At 63.1% G+C, this 7,806-nt stretch overlaps 1 protein-coding gene across 1 annotated transcript in view; it reads right to left on the bottom strand.

The window, feature by feature from the left end:
- Nucleotides 1–5,979, bottom strand: part of TMPRSS2 (transmembrane serine protease 2) — a 30,091-nt gene extending 24,112 nt beyond the window's left edge. Inside the window, exon 1 of the mRNA XM_040986601.1 lies at nt 5,933–5,979. The gene's annotated coding sequence lies outside the window, so the exon portion shown is untranslated. The remainder of the gene's footprint in view (nt 1–5,932) is intronic.
- Nucleotides 5,980–7,806: the final 1,827 nt, after the last annotated feature.

The following is a 7,806-nucleotide window of genomic DNA, read 5'->3' on the forward strand; positions in this document are numbered from 1 at the left end:
AGTGCAGGGCACCAAGGACTTGGTCCACCCTCCACTGCTTTCCCAGGCCACTAGCAGCGGCCTGGAACAGAAGTGGGATCAGCCAGGACATGAACCGATGCCCATGTGAGATGCCAGCACTGCAGGTGGAAGATAAGCCTGTTGAGCAAATGTGCCAGTCCCTTGGCTTTGGGACCGTCTAGCCCCTCTATTTACTCATCAACTCCAGTTCAAGGTCATGGTCTTGGATAGTCTGTTTAGAACTTTTTTATCTCGATCATCCTCAGAGCTTTTCTCTGGCTCCCTGATGGACTTGAACAGGATTTGAACAGAGGGTCTTGGACTCACCTAATCACAGACCCAAGAACAAGGAGGGAGAGGAGCCTGGGGTGTGGCGGATGTCAGCACTGGACAGATCAGGGCCTCGCTATCCGTCATCTGTCCAACTTGGCCTGCAGGGGGTGCCAAGTGGCAGCCAGCAGCACAGCACGGCACGGCACTGAGGCTCATGACGCCCACAACTGGACCCAGTGGCCGTGACCCAGGCTCCTGGTGCAGTGCTGTCTCCCCCTCCGCAGGTGTAACCACCACAGGAGCACTGGGAGCAGAAAACCAATCGTTGCAGACTACATATCCCCTCCTGCCATTCTGGGAACTTGAGTTACATAAAAGTCATTCCAAAGCTGAGGAATGTTTAACCAGCTAGCGGCTGAGGGAGAAGGGGCCAGTGCCCGTTCGCATTTCATCCACGTCCCCAAGCCGCCACGCGAGTCCACCAGCTCCCGAGGCTGGCCACGTCTCCAGCTCCTCAACAAAGCCAGTGCAGAAGCATTCAACACACTGACTCACAAAGCCAACAACCAGCTCGGGGTCCACCTGTGAGCCGCACTGGTCACTCTGGGACGCCTCGCCGAGCAGGCCTCAAGGCCTCACCAGGACACTTGTTTGCGCTTCGTGGATGGTCGGACAGACAGAAGAACCAAGGCATGCAGTTTCGCGGTTTGGGGCAGCAGGTGTTTGGCTTCCAACATGTCTCTAGCATCCCACACAAGAGCACCCGGGGTCCAGTCCGAGGCAGACCCCGGCTTCCTGCTGGTGTGCACCCTGTGAGTCGCAGCGAGGCTTTGGGTCCTGGCACCCCAGTGCAGACCCAGATGGAGTTCCTGGCCCAGCCGCCCCCGTTGCAGGCATTTGGGGAGTGAAACAGAAGAGAGTAGACCCACACGATAAATCCTGCACGCCTGCGTCATTAGCGGAGGGACACTGGTACCGTCCCCGTCAGGTGCACGGCCTCAGGCCAAGGCTCTTGCCCCTTGGAGCGCCTCTGCCCGCGGCGGCTGCTCCCACCCGCTGCCCTGGCCACCTCACCCAACACGGGTTGCACTGGAGTTTCAGGAAATGAACATTCTATCCTGCTTGGCAGCTTTCCCGGGTGCGGAGTCGTCTGAAAGGAAGGATGAATCAACGCTCAGAACCCACACTCGCTGCGCAGTCAAGATCCCTGGGCCGAGACAGGAAAGGGAGGAAGGCAGGGAGCCCGAGCAATGCCTGGACACTCCTATCTCATCCAGCCGTCCCAGGGCCCACAAAGAGCAGCCGCAAGTCCCCGAGGGCCCGGGACCGGCCGGTGGGCACTCTGGGAGAGAATTCAAGTCATGCGAGATCTTCTGCAGGCACAGAAAGCGGGAGGAGGAGGGGTCCCTGAGGCCTCAGATGCGAAGGCAGACATGTCCAGGAAGACGCAGGAAGTCACACTCCTACGCAAAATGGCCACTGCCACAGCTGCCCAAGATAATGGACAGTACCAGCCGGCTTCTGCATGGACAGGAGGTGGCGCAACTAGGTAACATTCCCTCTCGTCACTTCTCTGCACCCGAGGCATCATCCTTCCAGGGACAAACAGCAAAGGCGGCTGACACGATGAACCCCTCCTGGGTGGCAGCCGGCTCCTCCCTTGGCAGTGCAGCCAGCCTCGCCTGCCTGGATGATGCCATGCTCAGTACCTGGCTGCCCATGGCCTGGCACTGTGCCATCGTGCCACCGTGGGACAGAAGTGCAGCCCAGCACACAGCGAGGTCATCGCAGATGCATTTGCGTTTCTCTTCCCATTGCCCTTCGCCTCCAGGGATCTCGGAATCCGGCTGCTTACGGAGTGACTTGACGGGTCAAACCACCACCTGCGGCGGCCCCAGCACGCCACACGAGCAAGGGAAGCTGGCAGTTAGAAGCCTGGGGCCCAAGCACCTGCACTAAGCATCTCGCAGCCAGGGGCCTGAGGAAGACTGCTGCCACCACCAGAGGGTTCTCCCCAGAGGGACTGACACCTCCCAGGAGGCCCTGCCCGCCTCGCCCCAGTTCCTTCTGCTTGAATGCCTCATTGTCCCAAGCAGGACAAACTTTTCAGGGCAGGAGTTGGGTTGATCCTCTTCTTTAAAAAAAAAAAAATCACACAAAACTGCTTAAATTTTTTGAGTTCCAAAGACCAGGCAGGAGTCAGATGAAATCAGAGAGGGACAAGAGGCCAGCTGGCTTCAGCCTGGGCCAGCGCCAGCTGTTACATTCAGGAAACGAACCAGCCAGTGGAAGCTATCTCTTTAGCCTTTTAAAAATATTTAAAATAAAAATTAACAACAACAACAAAGCTTGATTCACGAGGGGAGACCATTTCTCCAGCACATTATAGAGCCAGGTCTTGGCAGAGAGCCCAGATACAATGGCCTCTCAGCCACACACACCCGACCATCAGCAACGTCTCTACGGCAAAGTCACTGCACTGAGAACCTGACAGAATGAACCCCTAGGGAAGCCCTAGAAGACACGGGCCTCCCACGTCCCAAAGTCGCATCTGGGGCCACCCCAGGGGCTTGCATGCCCATCGGGTCACCCTGGGCAACGGGTCAGGAGGACCCCTTGGAAGGAAGGTGACACTGGGGCTCTGCCAGTTCCAGCCTCAGCTGGGAGACAGTCTGCTAGGTCAACCCTCTGCTTGCCCCCAAGGACGACTCACGCTGGGAAGTGCCCACCTGCTCCCAGGGGATGCCCTTCCAATGAAAGTCCTCACCACACACAACGCAAGGCACACCTTCACACCCCGCCCCCGGTGGAAGCAGCCCACTCCACACAGCTTCCCCACGTCCCAGGCCCTCTCCTGGCCACCACCCAGTGCCTACGCAAAGCCAGGTGCCAGGCTCTGTTCTCTTCCCGACCCCCACAGAGCTGGCTGTTTGTGTGACTGAGCTCCCGCCCTCTTTAGTAGGAGTCCCACGGGGGTTCTCCAAAGTCAACCTTTAGGGACAGTCCGCACAAGCTGGTCCACCCGTCCCCCAGCCCAGGTCCTAGGTCTAACCGGTCCTGGCTGGCCTCACACTGGGGGGGCCCTGGCAGGAGCCAGGGCTGGAAGAGGCTAAAGAGCCAAAGACACAGGAACACAGCGGGAGAGGCAGAGGGGGAGGGCGGTGCTCTGGCTCTGGAGGGCTTCTCCACACCCCCCTCCCCAACCTGTCCCTGACTCTGGTGACCAACACGGGCCAGCCACATAGTTGCCCAATCACCTGCTCCTTCCACTCAGTGCCCAAGGCTGAGGCCTGACCCGTGGTTCCCAAAGTTTCCTACCAAGCTTAGAAAACAAGACCAGATTCCTGGATCCCATTCTGGGAGCCAGGGACCAGGACCCCATCACTGCCCTGGGGTCCCACTCCAGGTCAGGAGTCACCAACCCAGACTCCAGGCTGCCACTTCCGGGTGCCTCTTCCCTCCTGACGCTGGGTGCAGAGTGGGGCAGGCATGGTGAGATGGGGACAGCCCCCTGCACTGGGTGTGTGCCCGGAGCCTCTGCCACTGGGGTCAGCTCCACATGGAACTGAGCAGAGGAGACTAGGAGCCACAGCCTGGGTCCTGTCCTTCTGAGTGATGGGACCTGGGGCAGCACCTCCCTGCCTCAGTTTCCCCATCATCAAATCAGCTGCATCAACAAGGGCTGGCCTGGATGCCAGGTGGAAGGAGAGAGGGAGGGAGGAGAAGAAAAGGAGAGGAGGAAGGAGAGCGAGGAGGGAAGGGGGAGGAGGGGATTTCAGGAGGGGAGAAAGGAGGGAGGGGATGGGGAGGAAAGAGGGGCGGAGAAGGAAGGGGAGAGGAGGGGAGAGGGCAGGGCAGGAGAGAGGGAGGGCAGAGGGAGAGGAGAGGAGGGAGGGAGGCGGGAAGGGCGAGTGCAGAGGTGAGGAGAGCTGGCCACTTTACCTTCAAAGGCTGTAATACCAAGGTGGACAAGAAACCGCGTCAATCAAGGTGACCTGAGCTCAGGGGTGGGGCTGCGGGGTGCCAGGCACTCGTCAGCAGCCGACTCTAGGGTCCCCATGGGGTTCAGTGCAGTCCCAGGCCAGTCACCCTGAGTGTGCTGTGGCCACCAGGGAAGCTGCCCGGCTTCCAGGCTGGCATTCCTGGACCCAGAGCAGCAGCTTCCAGCAGCCCAGTGTCCTGCACCTGGTGTCAGAGAGGTCCACCCTCACCGCCCGGTCCCCAGCAGCCCGAGGGGTAGAGAAGAGGCAATAGGCAGGGCCCGAGGAGGAGCTTCGGACCACCACCCGTTCCTGCGCGCCACCCCTGCCCGGCCAGTCGGCCAGCCCTTCCCGTCGCCTGGAGGCAGACCCTACCTGCACGCCTACCCAGGGTCCCCAGGTGGCCTGAATGAGCTCCCAACCCCCTCCTGGCCGGCAGGGAAGATTGGCGCCATCCTCACTTCCTGGAAAATCTTCCCAGACCTCCCCGCTGGATCAACAATCCTCGACTCACTTTTAAGCTTTCCAAGCACCTTGAGAATAGGGTTTGGGGCCCTCGTAATTTTCCACCACTGGGGCGGTTTCACCAGCCGAGTGCTAACAAACACCTCCCCGAGCTGCGCTGTCATTTTAGCCCCGAGATTCCTGCGCCTTGGCGTCGGCGCGGCTCTCCGGAGCCTGCCCACCCGGCCCTCCTCCTGTTCCCTGCGCTCCTTTCCCTCGCAAACAAGCCGCCCAGACCCTTCCCCGCGCAGGCCCGCCCCTCCGCCTTCGCAGCCCCCAGGAACCTGGGCCGGCCCCCGCACCCTGCCCCGGAGCAGCGCACCTGCGCTCCCCCTCCACCGCGCCCGCCCTGGGCTCCTGGCACGCAGACGCCGGCACGAGCCAGCAGCGCCGGTGGCCACCAGCACCCTCGGTCCCTGGGGCAGGAACGCAAGCACTCCCGGACCAGCCGGAGAGTGCCTCTCCAGCTGGGCCCCTGGGGCCTCGGACAGGAAGCTCGCCGCCCGGCCACCCGCGGACGGAATGCGGAGCCCGAGGAGCCGGCGTTCTCCCGCACGGAGCGCACGCCGCGGGAAATCACTGCGGCCCCTCCCGCCGCGCCCAGGCTGCGGGACCCCCTATCAGAGCCTCCCCGAGGCTGCGGGGCCATTCCGCGCCCGGTCGGGTCGCTTGCGGAGCCTGGCCCCGCGGTCCCCGCCGCGCCGGCCGTATCGTTCCCGACATCTGAGCGAGTTTCCAGTTTCTCCCGCCCGCGGCCGGGAACCCGGGAGCAACGGAGTTCAGGTAACAGCCGGGCTTGCAGAGGTTTCCCCGAAACAAAGAAACGGACCACGAACCCTGCCGCTCCGCGTCTAATACTCGAACCCCCGGTGGCAGCCACTCTCCGGTCAGGCGACTCCACCCGCAGGACCACCTGCTCAGCCGTGCGAAGCCAACGAGGGTGTCTGGGGGTGCCAGCCGCGCGCCAAGGGGTCCGAAGCGCCCCGCACGCTCCAAACCACCGCGGGCGAACGCACCTGCGGTCGTCCCAGGGCTCACAGCTGACCCCGACCCCACCCAACACGGGGGCGGGGAACTCGGGTCTTTTCCTACCCGGGGTGAAGGCGCAGGGTCTCCTCACAAACTCATAGCCGCACCTGGGGCGGGGGGGAGCCCTAGCACAGCGCGCCACTTACCTGCAACTCTCCTGGCCGGCGCTCCCCGCCCCTTGCCCTTCCTTCTCTGCCTCCTCGGGAGCTCGCGTCTTCCTTTGCTCCGGGTCGGGCCGGGTTCCCGGCCTTCCCCTGCAGTTGCTTTAATCTCAGGAGGCGGCGTCCGCTGGCTCCGGGAGACACCCCCAAGCACGGGTCCCCGGTCACCTGCGGCAGGGGGAAGGGAATGGCCTGGGTCGGGCCGTGCCCGGGGCGGAGGCGGCGGGAGGAGGAGTCTCCCCTAGGGAAAGCCCGGGACGCGCTCCTGCCCGCGCCCGGCGCAGCGCGCTGCAACCCCGAAGGGCTTCCGGCCCCAAGCACGGACCGGCTGCGTCCCGGCCCCAAACACGGACGGGTCGCACCCCTGCTCCGCGGGCGGGAGGAGCGTGGGTCCCCGGTCCCCACGCCCCCGCATACCTGATTGGATGTAAAGAGGAAGGACGACAGTTGAGGCCCATAGGAGTTTCAGGAGGCACGGTGGCCGACCTGCTGTGGCCTGGGCAGAAGACCCAAGAGGCGCCCTGGCAGCAGCGTGGAGGACGCAGCTCCAGGCACCAAGGACCCCCCGCCATGGCCCGGGCCAGCTTCCTCCGTCCTTGGGGCCAAAGTCCTTTGGCCTCCTTCCACATCCGGGTTGAAAGGGCTCCGGGCAGCCTGCAGGTAGCCCAGGAGGGAGTGGGGGGGCACCCTGTGGTCAGGGGCCCTTTGCCATGTCTTCTTATGCAGGCTCAGAGCACGTACACACCCTGAAGTCTGGCTCTGGGACCTAGGCCTGTGCCAGTACAGGGCGCCCCATGCCCTGCCTGAGGCTCTGCAGGCTCGTGGGGACAGACTGCACCCACAAAACAAACTGCAACGGGAGTGAGCAGCTCCTGGTTGCTTCCACCCCCTCAACTCCTTCCCCACCTTGAATTTGCTTCCCAGCCCTGCAGAGTCCCCAGTCCTCGACCCCCCGCGCCATTCGCTCTGATGCTTCAGGGAGCTTCCCAAGTTGGTGGAAATGCAACTTCAAAATCTGCTCCTTTGGGTGTGAAGCACCTGGAGACCAAGCCTCACTGTGCCTCATTTCTGTCGCCGCCCACGTGTCCCAGGGACTTTCCCAGCCTGGAATCCCTGGCCTTGGCTTTGAGGCTCCGGGTTCTGCAGGAGTCCCTGCAAGGCCAATGCTATTCCCCCCTGGCGGCTGCCGTATTGATCTGATTCTCACATGAGCGCATACCCTGGAAGCCAGGGAGGGCGGGCATCTCCTTCCCTTGCCCGGTGGGCCAGCTGACAGGCTCTGCTTTCAGACCAGATGGAAGAGGGAGCAAGCCTGGACCCCCAGGTCACCCCAACCCCACCTTCTCTCCCCCAGCAGCCTCGCCCCTCGCCTGTGCCTGGGTCACTCTCCCTCTGCGCTCAGCGGCCACGGGGACCCAGGCATGCTCCGCCTGGCCTGTGTCCTGAACTCTGCTGCCGTCCTCCCTGGGGAGCACCTCAGGGCGGCTCTCCACCGCGGGTCAGGTGCCACTGCGGGGGCGGCTCTCTCCCGTTTGGTGGGCGTGCTTGGTGCCTGTGGCCAGGGGCCAGGATGTCCACACACAGTGTGCCGCGTGACTCTGTCCGTATAACCTGCCCAACACCCAGCGTTGCTCCCACGTCAGTGGTCAGCGTCGTCCAGGGAGACAGAGCCCACGGGGGTAGACACAGGCACGGATGACAGGCAGGTGGCACTGGGCGCATGTGCCCGTGAGACGTGCTGGTGCAGGTCCTTCGAGGCCCAGTGCTCCTCTGTCTGAGCTTCCAGGAGTCTCTGGGTGGAGGCCTGCCAGCTGGGGCATCCCTGGCATGAGGGGTGGAGCCCACCCCCGTGGGGAGCA

The sequence above is a fragment of the Ochotona curzoniae genome, unplaced genomic scaffold (assembly GCF_017591425.1).
Source record: "Ochotona curzoniae isolate NIBS_2020 unplaced genomic scaffold, NIBS_Ocur_1.0 contig_4516, whole genome shotgun sequence".
In the NCBI taxonomy this organism is placed as follows: domain Eukaryota; kingdom Metazoa; phylum Chordata; class Mammalia; order Lagomorpha; family Ochotonidae; genus Ochotona; species Ochotona curzoniae.